Genomic DNA, 20549 nt, shown 5'->3' with positions numbered 1-20549 from the left:
CGCTCCGCCTCCACATCATTATCCTCCTCATACATGTCGACACAGCCGTACCGACACACAGCACACACACATGGAATGCTCTGACAGAGGACAGGACCCCACAAAGCCCTTTGGGGAGACAGAGGGAGAGTATGCCAGCACACACCAGGGCGCTATATATCACAGGGATATCACATATAAGAGTGTTTTCCCCTATAGCTGCCTATATATATTGTATACTGCGCCTAAATTGTGCCCCCCCTCTCTTTTTAACCCTTTCTGTAGTGTATTGACTGCAGGGGAGAGCCAGGGAGCTTCCCTCCAACGGAGCTGTGAGGGAAAAATGGCGCCAGTGTGCTGAAGGAGATAGCTCCGCCCCTTTTTCGCGGACTTTCTCCCGCATTTTTATGGATTCTGGCAGGGGTTAAAAAGCACCTATATAGCCTCTGGGGCTATATATGGTGCCAGTTTGCCAGCCAAGTGTCAGTATTGCTGCTCAGGGCACCCCCCCCCAGCGCCCTGCACCCATCAGTGACCGAAGTGTGTGGTGTGCATGAGGAGCAATGGCGCACAGCTGCAGTGCTGTGCGCTACCTTGGAGAAGACCGAAGTCTTCAGCCGACGATTTTCCGGACCACCTTCTTGCTTCTGGCTCTGTAAGGGGGACGGCGGCGCGGCTCCGGGAACGGACGACGAGGTCGGGTCCTGTGTTCGATCCCTCTGGAGCTAATGGTGTCCAGTAGCCTAAGAAGCCCAAGCTACCACCACTTAGGTAGGTTCGCTTCTTCTCCCCTTAGTCCCTCGATGCAGTGAGCCTGTTGCCAGCAGGTCTCACTGAAAATAAAAAACCTAACAAACACTTTCTTCCTAGGAGCTCAGGAGAGCCCCTAGTGTGCATCCAGTTCAGCCGGGCACAGAAATCTAACTGAGGCTTGGAGGAGGGTCATAGGGGGAGGAGCCAGTGCACACCAGATAGTCCTAAAGCTTTCTTTAGATGTGCCCAGTCTCCTGCGGAGCCGTCTATTCCCCATGGTCCTTACGGAGTCCCCAGCATCCACTAGGACGTCAGCGAAAAAAGAAAAAAATTATGAAAAACTCATGTCGACCTTTTGACCTGTCGACCTAGAAGATGTCGACCTAAAGACCCTGTCGACCTAGTTACTGTCGACCAATAGTGGTCGACCTGGACATTGTCGACCTAGTTACTGTCGACTTTCAATCCGGATCCCGAATGGAAGTAGCACAGAATCAATTTACTAGCCCATCACAGGTGCGTGTAAATAAAGGGTCAATCTAGACTAGAAGAAAGAACACACAAATTCCACGAGAACTCTGCACTACAAGATAACAGCCCCACTTTGGGTCATATATGCGTTTCTAAATTGAGAGAGTCAACTGACCTGAAGGCACCCCAGGATCCTACAAAATTTTAAGAGAGTCACAAGCCATACTATTCACCTGTGTGTGGCGCCAACTCGCCTACTGATTGGACTGATCCCTTAACTTGAAGCCAACCAAACAGGGTTTTTTTTTCTAGCTAGATAGGATTTCCGTACAATGATTACATAACCTGCGCAATATATGATCAACCGGTATGGAGAGAGGGGACCTCTGCATGATGTATGCTCTGAAAGGGTCGGGCACGTTTTGCCGGCTGCCGGGATCCCGGCAGTCAACATACCGACCCCGGGATCATGTCAGCAGAATGCCGGCAGGGGGGGGTTTGGGGAGCTCAGCAAAGCCCCTTCCGCGCTCACCATGCAACGGGCTCACCGTAGACACCCACAAGTGGGAACAGAACATGTGGGTAGGCATTCTGAGTGCCGGCATTTTGAGCACTCTGGAATCCGGTGTCGGTATGGTGACCGCCGGGATCCTGAGTGCCGTTCACATGACCGCATCCCGTCTGAAAGTTGAGTGAGATCTCAGCAGGAAATGTGCAGCAGATCTGGGACAGGACAATACACAACCATCAAATTAAAGACTGGGAGATCTGTGTGCGATGTACAGGCATAAAATTGAAGGGTGGAGTATCTCCGCACAAGATTTATGTACATTTCTTTTATTTTAGTTGCATATTTAGTAATTAGAGCGTTGGAAAACAGTAACACATCTGTAATGTCATCTGGACACCAGTAACACAAGCAAAGCATCTTCTTAGGTGGGATATTGGGCTCCTGCAATTCCGAGCATGTGAGCAGTGACACATTGCCAATAACTGAACTCCTAGGTCAAGGGGTTAAGCCCAAAACCAAACTCTTAAGGCCCATACACACTGGGCGATTCTGAGCTGAAAGCAGTTCACTTTTGGTGTTTTGAGCTGCTTTCAGCTCAAAACCGCCCAGTGTGTATGCCCCGGTGCTCCCGCTTCATCGCCGGCGACCGCCGTTCTTCTGCTGGTATTACCAGTATCCTGCTATGGAAAGCTGTTCACCCCCGCTGACATCGCTGGGCAGGGGGAGAAAATAGCTAAGTGTGTATGCACTGCACGATTTTCAGCCCAGCGATGATCGCTGTGCATACAGGCTGGGCAAAAACGCCAAGTGTGTATGCAGCTTTACTCCTCTAAGCCCCCTCAACCCCCCCCTCCAAAAAAAAAGAATTGCCCTACAGCATGCACTCATATTATGCCATGTCTGTTTTGAAATATCAGATTATTTAAATATCAGATTGTTATGATACGATCACTACACAAATAATACATTTCGTTAAGTGTTACACTTCAATCCCTTTTATTATATTCAGTTATTATTGAGTCCTTTTGGCGAAAGAGCGGTATATCAGATTATTATTATTATTAATTATTATAATAAAGCAAACAATTTTTTATAATACGGTCATTGAGGGACAATGAGCAGCCGTGAAATTGCCACCAAACCAACAGGCTTTGCGTAGGATTTCAGCACCCTAAAGGCATTCTATTACGTCATTCACCACATATATGCAACAATAAGTGAAATCTCCTAAGCACTCAGACAACAAATCTGTATGCATTTGGCCAGACTTAGGTTTCTTAATTAGCAATAGTATACAACATAATTAAGTCTCCTATACATTCCGATGCATTTCGCTAATTAGTTGCCGTCCCCAAAACAAGCAATAGTAGAGAATGACTACGATCCCAATACACAAAAGCAACTTCTATCATGGTAATATATTTTTAGTCTCCCTCCTCCGACTCTCTGGCGGAGAACGGGTTCTCTTCTGCCCAATTACCCTGTAATTTCCATGTGCATTCTCTCCCCACTGCCCACCGGGGTAAGCTTCTTACATTCACAGCTTGCCAAGTTCCCCCTGACCCTTATTTAAACATCAATGGAAAGATATTTCTTCCAGGCAGCATTTACTAATGATTACACAACACGGACACAAAGTTACATTTTAACACTAATGCATTTTCCTTTACCACTAATCCACCAGAATACCTCCCTTGACACCGCTGCTGCAAGCTATGTACAGCATAAATAAGTACATGATGTGGTGACGATATACATTAGTAAACAATTCAGCTTTGGTATGACCAAATGTGCTATTGTCTCAGACGTATTACATTATTGATTAGATGAATAGTAAAAATGCCTTCCATTAATTTCACAGTTCAATCACATCTGTGTCCTCGTTTACACACAATTTCAGTAGCCAGGTCAGCATGGGATTAAAGCCTCACCGCGCCGGACAAACACATATATACAAAGTATTAATCATTTATCTAGAACACATCACACATAACCTGTATGCTTTGCCAAATAGTGAATAATAGAAAACTAAAGCTCTGTCGAAGCTGTATAACCACAAGTCCCAGCATACCCTGCCAGCCAATTGGTACTATTAAGCTCCAATTCTCCCCTTGACCACCCCCCCTCTCCCCTCCACCACCATACACACACAGAACCTAGATCTCTGGGTGCAAATGTGCTCCTGATAACGACCACATCCCAAACATCTGGTTGCTAATGTTTGGTAACCATTTGCATATGTAAGACATATCTCATTGTTTTAAAAGATCAAGATGCAGCTATAATAAGAAACCATCCATCGTCTAAAGGACACCTTTAGAAGGATCCCCCCCTCCCCCAAAGGAAAAAAAAATACTGTAATCCTACAGGTGGACCAATGATCATCTCAGGTTGTACCCTACAGGATGTCCTCTTCATAGTCTATGGATGCACCCTACAAGGTGATCCCCTCTATCACCTCTACATGCACCCCTATAGGAAGCCCACTTCATCATCTCTAAAGACCTCTCAATCATCTCTTTATGCACCCTGTAGGAAGACCAGTCCATCATCTCAACAGCAATACTGTAGGGAGACCTCACCATCATCTCTTGAAGCAGTTTAGAGAGTGACCCCTCTATCACCTCTAGAAGCAACCTATAGTTAGACCCCTCCATCATCTCTACATGCATGCCCCCCGCCTCCACCAGCTAATTTATTTGAGGTTATAAGGAATCTGGGGAGAACACAGCCCAAAAGGAGACCGCTCCATCATCTCTAAACGCACCCTGTAAGAAAGACCTTTCCACCATCTCTAGAGGCACCCTTCAGGGGAAGACCCCTCCACCATCCCCAGAGGCACCCGTCAGGGAGACCCCTCCACCATCCGCAGAGGCACCCGTCAGGGAGACCCCTCCACCATCCGCAGAGGCACCCGTCAGGGAGACCCCTCCACCATCCGCAGAGGCACCCGTCAGGGAGACCCCTCCACCATCCGCAGAGGCACCCGTCAGGGAGACCCCTCCACTATCTGCAGAGGCACCCTTCAGGGAGACCCCTCCACCATCTGCAGAGGCACCCTTCAGGGAGACCCCTCCACCATCCCTAAAAGCTCCCTTCGGGGAGACCCCTCCATTATCTCTAACAGCACCCTACAAGAAGACTTCCCCATCATCTCCATAAGCATCCTACAGGGAGACTTCTCCATCAACTCAACAGGGAGACCTCTCCATCATCTCTAGAAGCACCACATAGGGATATTGCCTTATTTTCAGAGGCACCCTACCGGGAGACCTCTCCATCACCTCTAGAGACTCCATAACGGGAGACCTCCTTATCTCCAGAGTCACCCTACAGGGAGACCTCCACATCATCTTTAGAGACAACATACAGCGTGACCTCCTTATCTCAACAGGCCCCCTACAGTGAGACCTCTCCATCACCTCTAGAGGCACCCTACAGGGAGACCTCCACATCATCTTTAGAGACAACATACAGCGTGACCTCCTTATCTCAACAGGCCCCCTACAGTGAGACCTCTCCATCACCTCTAGAGGCACCCTACAGGGAGACCTCCACATCATCTTTAGAGACAACATACAGCGTGACCTCCTTATCTCAACAAGCCCCCTACAGTGAGACCTCTCCATCACCTCTAGAGGCACCCTACAAAGAGACCTCCTTGCCATCACCAGAGGCACCCAAAGTGGTGACCCCTCCACACCATGGTAAGGACATTCCCTATCTCCTCACACCAATGCATACAGATGCTATAACTGATGCTGCCATACACGCTCCTCCCCCTCTATATACAGCTGAATGAGTGACGCCCTCCGGGTCACCCCCAAGCCCTCACCTCATAGCTCCCCGCAGAGTGAGTCTGGCCCGGGACTGGCTCAGGAGAACATGGCTGTGGGCCGCGGCGGGACGTGGTGTGCGCAGCGCCCCCCAACCTCCTCACTACGATGATACGGACAGCAGCAGCAGCAGCCCCCCAAACCGTGTCACACAGCACGCCAGAGGCCACGCCCCTCCCTCTTCCCTGCCTATGGGACGGCTCATTCTACCACATCTGCGGCAAGGCCATGTGACGTCCGCATCCGGGTGCCCCGGAGCACGTGACTGCGACAGCGGCAGCCGGCGGCCATTTGCAGTCAGGGCGCCGGCGCTTATCTCGTCTCTCCGTTGAGCACGGAATTGGGAATACACGGTATGTGAATGATGAGGGACGGGTTAGCTATACATTCTGACTGCCGTCACCAGGCTCTTGTCCCCGGTATGTAATCTCAGGGACTGGCGGTCAATCATTACACCGACTGAGCGGCCAAATCGTCGTATCGCGGAGTTGCCAGCCGAGCATCGTGCGGGTAATTCATGTTTTAATGGGTGTGTGCCTGATGTGTAATGCAATTTCCTACAGTTGCCCGAATCCAAGATGGCGGCCACAGGGTACGCTTTTCTTGTACGTCGTGATGACGCAAGCCTCGGCTAGCGATTGGGTTCCCTCGTGACGTCATGACCTTCCAGTTGCGATTCTGTTTCTAGGCCCCTTCCTTAAAGCAGTAGTGACCCCAAATAGCCCGGGTTCAGTGTAGGGACGTTTGGGATCCATTATTACTGTAGCTGAAATGTTCAAAAGCGCTAAATATTATATATTTATATATATATACACACACACACACCACTTGTACTTCACGCTACATATACAGCATCCTGAGCGCAGAGCTGACTTAAGCTTCTTTCTGTGCTTTTCAGTCATATATTTATACAATTTGGCTGTTTACCCTCTAAGTACAACTGTGTAAAATTTAAATACAAATGTGTGGGGCACCAGAATAACAGGCGCTTTACAGTATATATATATAAAGGTATACTTAGTAACACGTCCCTGGAATGTGCAGGTAAGATGGAGCTTCAAATTGTCGTGTGGACGGGCGTATTTCCCTTTTCTGAAGCAATTCTTTCTCCTCAGATCGATGTTAAAATGGAAAAAATGGTATATATATATATATGTGTAATAATGTTTAAATAATGAATAAGTCTCTCTCAATGTCAGAGATATTAAACACAGAAAAGGCAATATTCATCCATCGATGAGGCGTACCCCAACTCACTTTCCAAACGAAAGAAGAAAGCGTATCAAGGTATCTTTTTCTATCCACCTCTGTGTTTAGAAATCACAGATTTAGGTGATAAACCCTCTTTGCCAAGGAAATAAGCGTACCTCACTCACACAAAAAGGGGGTGGTTGAAACACATAAAGGTATCTTTCATACTCTGTAAGTTGAATGTAAGGCGTACCCTACTCACGGAAATAAAGATTATATTCAAGCACATCTGGGTTTCTTTCGATGATCAAACGTGTTAATGATTGGCACTAATTTTCCTCATGTGTGGATAGATCCCAAAATCAAAAAAGAATATGGTTCACGATATGTCCACATGAAAAAGGTTTGTATTTTATTAAAAAACGCCCCGTACATAAGGGGTGAGCACAATAAAAAGGTATGCACAGTCCATTAGATGTTATAGCAGCGTGGATATTGCATCCAAAAACATACAGAAAATGTTTTAAGTCCAAGACTTAAATAAAAGAATTTAGATAAAAGCAATGACAGTTCATACCTAAATGGTATAGTAGAAGGTCCACACTCACAGCTGGTCAACATGTTTCGGCCTGTCATAGGCCTTTATCAAGACATCCATGAGTATGAAAGATACCTTTATGTGTTTCAAACACCCACTTTTTGTGTGAGTGAGGTATGCTTATTTCCTTGGCAAAGAGGGTTTATCACCTAAATCTGTGATTTCTAAACACAGAGGTGGATAGAAAAAGATACCTTGATAGGCTTTCTTCTTTCGTTTTGGAAAGTGAGTTGGGGTATGCCTCATCGATGGATGAATATTGCCTTTTCTGTGTTTAATATCTCTGACATTGAGAGAGACTTATTCATTATTTAAACATTATTACACATATATATACATATATATATATATATATATATATATATACCATTTTTTCCATGTTAACATCGATCTGAGGAGAAAGAATTGCTTCAGAAAAGGGAAATACGCCCGTCCACATGACAATTTGAAGCTCCATCTTTCCTGCACATTCCAGGGACGTGTTACTAAGTATACCTTTATATATATATATACTGTAAAGCGCCTGTTATTCTGGTGTCCCACACATTTGTATTTAAACTTGTGCTATCTGAACTTTTTGGTGAGGTTCTGTTGTGGTGAACCGGCCTACGGGCTGCTCTTCTTTGCGCCGTTTGCTAGGGATTCACAACTTTTTTAGTTTTGTGTCCACAACTGTGTAAAATGCATAGAGTGAAACTGCACACGAAGCACCAGCCATATAATCGCTCCATCAGATTAGAGTGTTTATCGGATCGGCGGCACCAGTCACATAGTGTGTAGTACCCAGTATTCCCCAGTATGTTTTCTTGTAAACCAGTGGTACTCTAAGTCCTGAGAGACCCCTGGAGGAGACGGTCATGTCATGTATTCTCTATGTAGTTGTGGTGCCCAGTGTTTTTAAAATGAAAGGGCCAACAAAAGTTACCAATGGTGTATTTTCCCTATACATATAGGGGGTAATTCCAAGTTGATCGCAGCAGGAATTTAGTTAGCAATTGGGCAAAACCATGTGCACTGCAGGGGAGGCAGATGTAACATGTGCAGAGAGAGTTAGATTTGGGTGGGTTTGTCACAACTGAGGGCCTGAGCTGACGGGAGGCAGCCTCAGTTGTAGGGGCTGAGATGTATCGGAACCTGGGAGGTTGTATCAGACCCCTGGACATGTAAGTAACATGGATAATAACTGCCCGAAGGCGTGACCACGACAACTTGGATAAAAGTCAATGATGTTTATTATGACAACTCCGCAATACAGCAGCAGTAAAAGAAAACGTAAAAGTCAGCAAAGAATAAATACAGTTCCTGGGTACTACAGGATGGCAGGAGCCACAGGGCACTGGTAGTGTGAGATAGTTCTTATGATCTTCTAGATGGAAAGTCCTTACCAGGCCCGACTGTAGCAATGGAGATAACCCAGGATTGTGCCAGCTGGTGTTCCAGGAAAAGCTGGGTTGCTGAAGGTAAAACAGCTGCTGTGGATACTGGCTGGAACCAGACTGTTGTTAGCACGGAGTGGATACTGGCTGGAACCAGTTAAATAATAAATGAACTTGGGAGCGATGAAATATGAACTGAAATGTAGAACTTGAGAGCGGAGAAATAATAATACCGGTGGAGAGTGGTAAAGTGTAGAAAGGACACTGGCCCTTTAAGGGAAGCTGTACTCTGCTGGAAGCTGAGCTGGAAGCAGGTAATGTTGTAGCTGGAAACAGATGAATCCACAATGGATTGGAGAGTCAGGCTACACCGCAGGTGGAATGCTGGTGCGGGTCTCTATGGTGGAAGTCTTGAGACAGGAGCTGGAACCTGGAAGACAATCACAGGAGAGAGACAAACAGGAACTAGGTTTGACAACCAAAGCACTGACGCCTTCCTTGCTCAGGCACAGTGTATTTATACCTGCAGCAAGGAAGGGATTGGCTTGGCAATTATGCAGATTAACAATACTGACAACAGATTGGAGGAAATGATCAGCTGACAGAATCCAAGATGGCTGCGCCCATGCAGACACTTGGAGGGAAGTTTGGTTTGTAATCCATGTGGTAATGAAAACAGTAATGGCGGCGCCGGCCACTGGAGACAGGAGACGCCAGGCTGACAAGTGCACATCCAACCACGCGGACACAGCGGAGGCCGCGGCTGACGTAATCGCCACTCTGACACTCTGCATGCAGAAGCTCAGGGACGGCGGCGGAGGCCGCGGGAGACGCCATGCCAGATGTAATAAGGCGTTACTGTGACAGCGTCTCAGAGAGACAGGAGAGGATGCAGGAATGTGAACATTAGGATAACAGATGGGATCCGGTCCTGGAGCGCTGAGCCAGCCTTAGGAGGCATCCGATGGGTAAGAAATGGCGTCCAGATACCCGGATCGTGACAGCACCCCCCCCCCCTTTAGGAGTGGCCCCAGGACACTTCTTTGGCTTTTGAGGAAACTTGGAATGGAATCTCCGGACCAAGGCAGGAGCATGGACATCAGAAGCATTGGTCCATGAACGTTCCTCAGGACCATAACCCTTCCAGTCAATAAGATATTGTAGTTGACCGTAACGGTGACGTGAGTCCAGGATCTTGGCCACTTCATACTCAACGCCTCGTTGAGTTTGGACTTTCGGAGTTGGAGGAAGTGAGGAATGAAACCGATTCAAGATCAGCGGTTTCAACAGGGAAACATGGAATGTCCTGGGTATTTTTAAGAAGGGAGGCAACTGGAGTCTGTAAGCAACAGGATTGATGACTTGTTCAATCTTGAAAGGACCGATATAGCGAGGTGCAAACTTCATACTGGGAACTCTTAACCTCAAATTCTTCGTGGATAACCATACCCGATCACCCACCTTGAGAGCAGGAACTGCTCGACGCTTCTTATCCGCAAACTTCTTGTACCTGAACGATGCCTTGAGCAGAGCTGATCGTACGCTCTTCCAGATATTGGCAAACTGATGCAAGGTGATATCCACTGCGGGAACAGAAGTTGCTGGAAGCGGTTGGAACTCAGGGACTTTAGGGTGGAATCCAAAGTTAGTGAAGAATGGTGTTGAAGCAGATGAAGAATGATACTGGTTGTTATGACAGAACTCGGCCCAGGGAAGTAATTGAACCCAGTCATCTTGAGAGGAGGACACATAGATGCGGAGGAAGGCCTCCAAGTCCTGATTCACCCTCTCGGTTTGACCATTGGTCTGAGGATGGTAAGCCGTGGAAAACTTTAGCTTGACTTGGAGGACTTGACATAAACTTCGCCAGAATTTGGCTGTGAATTGAACTCCTCGATCTGAGATAATTTCTTCAGGAAGACCGTGGAGTCGGAAGATCTCTTGTATGAATACTTGAGCCAACTTGGAAGCTGACGGAAGACCGGTGAGAGGAATGAAGTGTGCCATCTTGGTGAACCGGTCAACTACCACCCAGATGGTATTGAACTTGTTGCACATGGGTAAGTCTGTAATGAAATCCATCGACAAGTGGGTCCATGGTCGACGGGGAACGGATAGTGGAACCAGTTGCCCCGCAGGCGACTGGCGGGATACTTTATGTTGGGCACACTTTGGGCAAGATGCAATAAACTCCAAGACGTCCTTTTTCAGAGTTGGCCACCAATAGGACCTAGAGATAAATTCCAGGGTTTTTTGGATACCTGTATGTCCGGCAAAACGGGAAGCATGGGCCCAATGCATGAGCTTCTTCCTTAGCATCGGCTTCACAAAACTTTTCCCTGATGGGGGCGTAGAGTCCATCCCTACCGTGGAGAATGCCAACGGATTTATAATAGGATGCTTGTCTGAAGACTCTGACTCATTTTCTTGCTCCCATGAGCGGGAAAGGGCATCGGCCTTGCGATTCTGAGAGCCCGGACAGAACTGGAGTTTAAAGTCGAACCTGGAAAAGAAAAGTGCCCATCTGGCCTGACGAGGGTTGAGACATTGTGCGCCCTTCAGGTATAAAAGGTTCTTGTGGTCTGTAAGTATGGTGATTGAATGAGAAGCTCCCTCCAACAGATACCTCCACTCTTCTAGAGCGAGCTTGATGGCTAGCAACTCCTGGTCGCCAATGGCATAGTTGCGCTCAGCTGGGGAGAACTTCCGGGAGAAGAAACTGCAAGGGTGTAAATGGCCATCTTTAGCCCTCTGAGATAACACCGCTCCTACTCCAACGGAGGAGGCATCCACCTCTAAGATGAAAGGAGAGTCGATGTCAGGCTGTTTCAGAACAGGCGCAGAGATGAACCTTTGTTTTAAAAGATGAAATGCTTGCATGGCTTCTTCAGACCACTTGGACGGGTTAGCACCCTTCTTAGTGAAAGCAGTAATAGGCGCCACAATGGTGGAAAAGTCTCGTATAAACTTTCGGTAATAGTTGGCGAACCCTAAGAACCTCTGGACCCCTTTGAGGGTTAAGGGTACCGGACAATTTTGGATTGCTTGTAGTTTCTCAGGATCCATCTCTAGTCCGGAACCGGACACAATGTACCCTAGAAACGGAATGGACTTGACTTCAAAGACGCATTTTTCTAATTTGCAATAGAGATGATTGACACAGAGACGGGACAGAACCTCTTTAACCCAAAAACGATGTTCCTCTAAATCGTTGGCAAAAATGAGGATATCGTCTAGATAGACCACGACATGACGGTATAGAATGTCTCTGAAGATCTCATTGACAAAATGCTGGAAGACAGCTGGAGCATTGCTCAATCCGAAGGGCATGACGAGGTACTCATAATGTCCGTCACGGGTGTTAAAGGCGGTCTTCCACTCGTCACCCTCACGGATCCGGATGAGATTGTATGCACCTCGCAAGTCCAGCTTTGTAAAGATGGTAGCTCCGCTAACTCTGTCAAAGAGCTCAGTAATCAGGGGTAAAGGATAACGGTTCTTGATGGTAATGTCGTTCAAACCTCTGTAGTCGATGCACGGCCGCAGACCACCATCTTTCTTTTTTACAAAAAAGAAGCCTGCGCCGGCTGGAGAAGAAGAAGGTCGAATGAACCCCTTTGCTAGGTTCTCTTTAATATATTCCTCCATAGAATGCGTCTCAGGCAGAGACAACGGATAAGTTCGGCCTCGAGGTGGAACCTTCCCTGGAACGAGATCAATCGGACAGTCCCATTCTCTATGAGGAGGAAGGATATCAGCAGAAGCTTTACTGAACACATCCGTGAAATCTTGATATGGAGGAGGTGGAACATCAGACGACCTGGGGGAGGAAGAACAGACAGGCAATACTTTAAACAAACATGTCTCAGCACAGGAGGAACCCCATGCCAGGATTTGCGTAGTCGTCCAATCAATTGTAGGATTGTGAAGACGGAGCCATGGAAGGCCCAGGACCACAGGATGTGTGGCTCTTGGAATCACTAAAAAAGAAATAAGTTCGGAATGAAGAACTCCCACTCTCAGACGAACTGGTAGAGTCCTTAAAGAAATAACTGCATCAAAAATTTTGCTGCCATCCACGGCAGTTAAAGAAATGGACGAAGGAAGTCTCTCGGTGGGTAGGGACCACCGTTTAACATAGGCTTCGGTAATAAAGTTCCCAGCTGCTCCGGAATCAAGGAGGGCAATGACGTTCCGATAACGTTGAGCAACTTGAAGCGAGACTGGGAGATTACAATCTTGAGGAGATGGAGAGGAGATCATTACTCCTAGCCGGCCCTCTCCTTGGCGAGCTAGGATTTGGAGTTTCCCGGACGTTTGGGACAGGCATTAATGGTGTGAGACGGAGCTGCACAATAGAGACAGAGAAACTCGGAGAGACGTCTTCGGCGCTCAGCAGGAGTTAAACGGGAACGGCCAAGTTGCATGGGCTCATCTTTAGATGGTGACAGTTGACGAGGAGGAGGAGCAGAAGATTTTGGAGCAGATGATCTTCCACGCTCAGTTGCTCTCTCTCTGAAACGTAAATCAACTTTCGTGCAGAGTGAGATTAGCTCATCTAACTTAGAAGGTAAGTCTCTGGTAGCTAACTCATCTTTAATACGCTCAGATAAGCCATGCCAGAATGCAGCATACAGGGCCTCGTCGTTCCATGCCAGTTCGGATGCCAGGATCTGGAACTGTATCAGATATTGTCCTACAGTACGTGACCCCTGGCGTAAACGGAGAATCTCGGATGAAGCTGAGGTTACCCGGCCTGGCTCGTCGAAGATGCGCCTGAATGTTGACACGAAGGCAGTGTAGGAAGATAGCAGGGTGTCGGACCTCTCCCATAACGGTGATGCCCAATCAAGGGCTGAGCCACTGAGAAGAGAAATAATGTAGGCAATTTTTGTACGGTCACTGGGAAAATTGCCAGGTTGTAGCTCAAACTGAATCTCACACTGGTTGAGAAATCCCCTGCAGAATCTTGGAGATCCGTCAAATTTTGCTGGCGTTGGAAGATGAAGACGTGGAGCAGAAATGGGTAAGGTGGGTGGGGTTATAGCTGGAGTCACTGTGGTTGACGCACCAGACGCGCCTGATCCACGGAGAGTTGTCTGAATCCCATCCAGCCGAGTAGAGAGATCCTGGAGACAGCGGATGATGTGGCCCTGTGCAGCCTCCTGATGTTCTAGTCGGGCTGCCAGTTCTTGCATCGGCCTGGCCGCTTGATCCTGGTCTCCGGCTGGATTCATTAGGTCAGTGCTTACTGTCACAACTGAGGGCCTGAGCTGACGGGAGGCAGCCTCAGTTGTAGGGGCTGAGATGTATCGGAACCTGGGAGGTTGTATCAGACCCCTGGACATGTAAGTAACATGGATAATAACTGCCCGAAGGCGTGACCACGACAACTTGGATAAAAGTCAATGATGTTTATTATGACAACTCCGCAATACAGCAGCAGTAAAAGAAAACGTAAAAGTCAGCAAAGAATAAATACAGTTCCTGGGTACTACAGGATGGCAGGAGCCACAGGGCACTGGTAGTGTGAGATAGTTCTTATGATCTTCTAGATGGAAAGTCCTTACCAGGCCCGACTGTAGCAATGGAGATAACCCAGGATTGTGCCAGCTGGTGTTCCAGGAAAAGCTGGGTTGCTGAAGGTAAAACAGCTGCTGTGGATACTGGCTGGAACCAGACTGTTGTTAGCACGGAGTGGATACTGGCTGGAACCAGTTAAATAATAAATGAACTTGGGAGCGATGAAATATGAACTGAAATGTAGAACTTGAGAGCGGAGAAATAATAATACCGGTGGAGAGTGGTAAAGTGTAGAAAGGACACCGGCCCTTTAAGGAAAGCTGTACTCTGCTGGAAGCTAAGCTGGAAGCAGGTAATGTTGTAGCTGGAAACAGATGAATCCACAATGGATTGGAGAGTCAGGCTACACCGCAGGTGGAATGCTGGTGCGGGTCTCTATGGTGGAAGTCTTGAGACAGGAGCTGGAACCTGGAAGACAATCACAGGAGAGAGACAAACAGGAACTAGGTTTGACAACCAAAGCACTGACGCCTTCCTTGCTCAGGCACAGTGTATTTATACCTGCAGCAAGGAAGGGATTGGCTTGGCAATTATGCAGATTAAAAATACTGACAACAGATTGGAGGAAATGATCAGCTGACAGAATCCAAGATGGCTGCGCCCATGCAGACACTTGGAGGGAAGTTTGGTTTGTAATCCATGTGGTAATGAAAACAGTAATGGCGGCGCCGGCCACTGGAGACAGGAGACGCCAGGCTGACAAGTGCACATCCAACCACGCGGACACAGCGGAGGCCGCGGCTGACGTAATCGCCACTCTGACACTCTGCATGCAGAAGCTCAGGGACGGCGGCGGAGGCCGCGGGAGACGCCATGCCAGATGTAATAAGGCGTTACTGTGACAGCGTCTCAGAGAGACAGGAGAGGATGCAGGAATGTGAACATTAGGATAACAGATGGGATCCGGTCCTGGAGCGCTGAGCCAGCCTTAGGAGGCATCCGATGGGTAAGAAATGGCGTCCAGATACCCGGATCGTGACAGGGTTATTTTATTTCTGTGCAGGGTAAATACTGGCTGCTTTATTTTTACACTGCAAATTAGATTGCAGATTGAAGTTGAACACACCCCACCCAAATCTAACTCTCTCTGCACATGTTAAATCTGCCTCCCCTGCAGTGCACATGGTTTTGCCCAATTGCTAACTAAATTCCTGCTGCGATCAACTTGGAATTACCCCCATAATGTCTTACATTACGTATAGGGTATCTACGCTTGTGTTGTGTCTCTGCTCAGGTGTTTTCTCACAGGAGCACATCAAGCTGAGTGTGTCCCCTGGTAATACCAATCTGCTTCTTGAAGAAAGACCATTAAAAGCAAATGGAATGGGATGTAGTTAATATCCCGTCTGTCAGGATCCAGACGCAGGAATCCCGACAGCTGAGAATGCCGACAGCTTCGCCAGGGCTATTCCCACTCCTGGGTGTCCACGACACCCATAGAGTGGCAGGCGAGATGCCGCTATCAGGATAATGACAGCCAGCATCCCGACTTCCGGGATTTCATATCCAACCAGATGGAATATGTATCCAGGAAGCGCCTTATCTAGCACATTGTCACTGTTATGCTATCCTGCGAAAAGCCATACAGTGATACATGTGTTCTTATATGCCGCTTGTCACACTTGGCTTGATTCAGAGATGTGCGTAAAGCCAATGATCCATGCAACGGAGCGATTATTGGCAGACTGCTCATGTGCTGCGTTCGCATATGTCAAGATGCCGCTGCGATCCCTCACGCAATGAGTGATTGACAGGAAGTGACCATTTAGGGGTGTAAACGTGGTGTTAGTGGGGAGTGGTTGTTAAAACGTTGACGTGTCATGGCCTCTCTGACGCCAGCTACCAGCTCTACTGTACAACAACATGGCGCTGGCAGGACTACTTTCAGGTCCTGTCTGCGTAGCCATAGGTCTACCCTTAAGCCAGATGTTCCTTGTTCTTGAATATAGGCTGACAATGTGTATGCAATTTGTGAATGAGTTGCGGTAGCTCCGATTGGGCCTCTCTTTATTTCTGGACGGCTTCGTCACTTGCTGATATCAGTAGTCGCTAGGCAAAGAAAATCGCACTTGCAGCTGCATTAGCGTCTATCTCTGCATCAGGACCACAATGCAACTTGGTAAATATGACATCTGCATCAAGTCACCAAAGGTCAACACTGTATTTGATATCTATGAAAGCATGCAATATTATATACTGTACACCACTGATGTGAGTTTTAGCCAAAATGTGTATTTGTGTAAAATACTGTTTAAATTGAATAATATTGTTTATATTTCATCGTGCAGATAGGCATGCACACTACAGCGTGGCATTGTGCAGCAGACTGCACTGACAGTAACTAGTTAATGAGGGCATTACCGCCCCCTTGTGATGCTCCTCCCCCTCCTCCAGTCCTCTCTTGCAGTTTGGCAGCAGAACAAGGAAAGCTTTCCCATTCATTCAGCTCAGGGGACACCGGGTGAGCAGAGGCCGGGCCTGGGAAGAGAGAAGGGTTCCTGTTATTTTGCACCCTCTTGCTTATTCAGCAGTTCTCTGCCTGTTTCCGCATTCCAGGCATATGTCATATTCCTGGGACTGGGGAAGAAGGGACATCAGCCGCTGTGGTATTTATGTGCTGCAGATGATGTTCTATGGCAGACAGTGCTGCATAGGAAAGGTTCAGTTGCCTGTGTGGAGGTTTGGCACACTGCTGTCCGTGCTGCAGTACTCATATATTTCCTACTGATACAGAGATGTTCTATGCATAGTAGTATATGAGGTTCATACTGTAACAAAGTAACAAATACAAAGTGTCAGTGACAGCTGCTAAACAAACGTTGGGCCTAATTCAGACCTGATCGCAGCAGCAAATTTGTTAGCAGTTGGGCAAAACCATGTGCACTGCAGGGGAGGCAGATGTAACGTGTGCAGAGAGAGTTAGATTTCGGTGGGTTATTTTGTTTCTGTGCAGGGTAAATACTGGCTGCTTTATTTTTACACTGAAATTTAGATTTCAGTTTGAACACACCCCACCCAAATCTAACTCTATCTGCACATGTTACATCTGCCCCACCTGCAGTGCACATGGGGGGTCATTCCGAGTTGATCGCTCGCTAGCAGCCGTGCAAACGCTAAGCCGCCGCCCTCTGGGAGTGTATTTTAGCTTAGCAGAAGTGCGAACGAAAGGATCGCAGAGCGACTACTAAAAAAAACTGTGCAGGTTTAGAGTAGCTCCAGACCTACTCCAAGCTTGCGATCACTTCAGACTGTTCAGTTCCGGATTTGACGTCACAAACCCGCCCTGCGTTCTCCCAGCCACGCCTGCGTTTTCTCTATCGTCCTAGTGGATGCTGGGGTTCCTGAAAGGACCATGGGGAATAGCGGCTCCGCAGGAGACAGGGCACAAAAAGTAAAGCTTTAGGATCAGGTGGTGTGCACTGGCTCCTCCCCCTATGACCCTCCTCCAAGCCTCAGTTAGATTTTTGTGCCCGGCCGAGAAGGGTGCAATCTAGGTGGCTCTCCTAAAGAGCTGCTTAGAAAAGTTTAGCTTAGGTTTTTTATTTTACAGTGAGTCCTGCTGGCAACAGGATCACTGCAACGAGGGACTTAGGGGAGAAGAAGTGAACTCACCTGCGTGCAGGATGGATTGGCTTCTTTGGCTACTGGACATTAGCTCCAGAGGGACGATCACAGGTACAGCCTGGATGGTCACCGGAGCCTCGCCGCCGGCCCCCTTGCAGATGCTGAAACAAGAAGAAGGTCCATAATCGGCGGCATGAAGACTCCTCAGTCTTCTTAAGGTAGCGCACAGCACTGCAGCTGTGCGCCATTTCCTCTCAGCACACTTCACACGGCAGTCACTGAGGGTGCAGGGCGCTGGAAGGGGGGCGCCCTGGGAGGCAATGAAAACCTATTTTTGGCTAAAAATACCTCACATATAGCCTCCGGGGGCTATATGGAGATATTTAACCCCTGCCAGAATCCGTTAAGAGCGGGAGACGAGGCCGCCGAAAAAGGGGCGGGGCCTATCTCCTCAGCACACAGCGCCATTTTCCCTCACAGAAAGGCTGGAGGGAAGGCTCCCAGGCTCTCCCCTGCACTGCACTACAGAAACAGGGTTAAAACAGAGAGGGGGGGCACTAATTTGGCGTTAGAAATATATAAAAAAGATGCTATAAGGGAAAACACTTATATAAGGTTGTCCCTATATAATTATAGCGTTTTTGGTGTGTGCTGGCAAACTCTCCCTCTGTCTCTCCAAAGGGCTAGTAGGTCCTGTCCTCTATCAGAGCATTCCCTGTGTGTGTGCTGTGTGTCGGTACGTGTGTGTCGACATGTATGAGGACGATGTTGGTGAGGAGGCGGAGCAATTGCCTGTAATGGTGATGTCACTCTCTAGGGAGTCGACACCGGAATGGATGGCTTATTTAGGGAATTACGTGATAATGTCAACACGCGGCAAGGTCGGTTGACGACATGAGACGGCCGACAAACAATTAGTACCGGTCCAGACGTCTCAAAAACACCGTCAGGGGTTTTAAAACGCCCGTTTACTTTAGTCGGTCGACACAGACACAGACAGGGACACTGAATCCAGTGTCGACGGTGAATAAACAAACGTATTCCTTATTAGGGCCACACGTTAAGGGCAATGAAGGAGGTGTTACATATTTCTGATACTACAAGTACCACAAAAGAGGGTATTATGTGGGATGTGAAAAAACTACCGTAGTTTCTCTAACGTCCTAGTGGATGCTGGGACTCCGTCAGGACCATGGGGGATTAGCGGGCTCCGCAGGAGACAGGGCACATCTAAATAAAGCTTTTCGGATCACATGGTGCGTACTGGCTCCTCCCCCTATGACCCTCCTCCAAGCCTCAGTTAGGTTTTTGTGCCCGTCCGAGAAGGGTGCAATCTAGGTGGCTCTCCTAAAGAGCTGCTTAGACAAAGTTTTTTTAGGTTTAAATCTCAGTGAATCCTGCTGGCAACAGGATCACTGCATCGAGGGACTTAGGGGAGAGATTTCCAACTCACCTGCGTGCAGGATGGATTGGAGTCTTAGGCTACTGGACACTTAGCTCCAGAGGGAGTCGGAACACAGGTCATCCTGGGGTTCGTCCCGGAGCCGCGCCGCCGACCCCCCTTACAGACGCTGAAGATCGGAGGTCCGGAAAGCAGGCGGCAGAAGACTCCTCAGTCTTCATGAAGGTAGCGCACAGCACTGCAGCTGTGCGCCATTGTTGCTACACGTCTCACTGATTCAGTCACGGAGGGTGCAGGGCGCTGCTGGGGGCGCCCTGGGCAGCAATATTAAATACCTTTAGTGGCGAAAAATACATCACATATAGCCATTAAGGCTATATGTATGTATTTAACCCAGGCCAGTTTTCTTAAAACCCGGGAGAAAAGCCCGCCGAAAAAGGGGCGGAGCTTATTCTCCTCAGCACTCAGCGCCATTTTCCTGCTCAGCTCCGCTGGTGAGGAAGGCTCCCAGGATTCTCCCCTGCACTGCACTACAGAAACAGGGTAACAAAGAGAAGGGGGGCATAATTTGGCGATATTGATATATTAAAAGCGCCTATATCAAAAACAACACCTTCTAGGGTTGTTTATATACATTTATAGCGCTTTTGGTGTGTGCTGGCAAACTCTCCCTCTGTCTCCCCAAAGGGCTAAGAGGGTCCTGTCTTCGATTAGAGCATTCCCTGTGTGGCTGCTGTGTGTCGGTACGTGTGTGTCGACATGTATGAGGACGATGTTGGTGTGGAGGCAGAGCAATTGCCGGTAATGGTGATGTCACCCCCTAGGGAGTCGACACCGGAATGGATGGCTTTAGTTATGGAATTACGTGATAATGTTAGCACATTACAAAAGTCAGTTGACGAAATGAGACGGCCGGAAAACCAGTTAGTACCGGCTCAGGCGTCTCAGACACCGTCAGGGGCTGTAAAACGTCCCTTACCTCAGTCAGTCGACACGGGTACCGACACAGATGAATCTAGTGTCGACGGTGAAGAAACAAACGTATTTTCCAATAGGGCCACACGTTATATGATCACGGCAATGAAGGAGGCTTTGCAGATCTCTGATACTGCTGGTACCTCAAAAAGGGGTATTATGTGGGGGGTGAAAAAACTACCTGTAGCTTTTCCAGAATCAGAGGAATTGAATGACGTGTGTGATGAAGCGTGGGTTAACCCAGATAGAAAACTGCTAATTTCCAAGAAGTTATTGGCATTATACCCTTTCCCACCAGAGGTTAGGGCGC

General features: G+C 48.0%; 2 protein-coding genes across 15 annotated transcripts in view; one reads left to right on the top strand and one right to left on the bottom strand.

The window, feature by feature from the left end:
• Positions 1-5708, bottom strand: part of ITSN1 (intersectin 1) — a 351280-nt gene extending 345572 nt beyond the window's left edge. For 4 of the 9 annotated variants that reach the window (XM_063956494.1, XM_063956493.1, XM_063956496.1 and 1 more), the window contains exon 1: positions 5550-5706. The gene's annotated coding sequence lies outside the window, so the exon portion shown is untranslated. Of the gene's footprint in view, positions 1-5549 lie in introns of all 9 variants that reach the window. The other 5 variants (XM_063956491.1, XM_063956499.1, XM_063956492.1 and 2 more) reach the window with 3 other exon arrangements.
• Positions 1-20549, top strand: part of CRYZL1 (crystallin zeta like 1) — a 127462-nt gene that overhangs the window by 38145 nt on the left and 68768 nt on the right. Inside the window, exon 1 of one of the 6 annotated variants that reach the window (XM_063956502.1) lies at positions 5801-5903. The exons of 1 other annotated variant lie outside the window; for it this stretch is intronic. The gene's annotated coding sequence lies outside the window, so the exon portion shown is untranslated. Of the gene's footprint in view, positions 1-5800; positions 5904-5940; positions 6061-16318; positions 16418-16687; positions 16760-16883; positions 16905-20549 lie in introns of those variants that run through there. 4 more of the 6 variants (XM_063956507.1, XM_063956505.1, XM_063956504.1 and 1 more) reach the window with 4 other exon arrangements.

The sequence above is a fragment of the Pseudophryne corroboree genome, chromosome 2, assembly GCF_028390025.1.
Source record: "Pseudophryne corroboree isolate aPseCor3 chromosome 2, aPseCor3.hap2, whole genome shotgun sequence".
In the NCBI taxonomy this organism is placed as follows: domain Eukaryota; kingdom Metazoa; phylum Chordata; class Amphibia; order Anura; family Myobatrachidae; genus Pseudophryne; species Pseudophryne corroboree.
The sequence above is the reverse complement of the archived record's forward strand: the minus strand, read 5'-3'. Positions and strand labels throughout refer to the sequence as shown.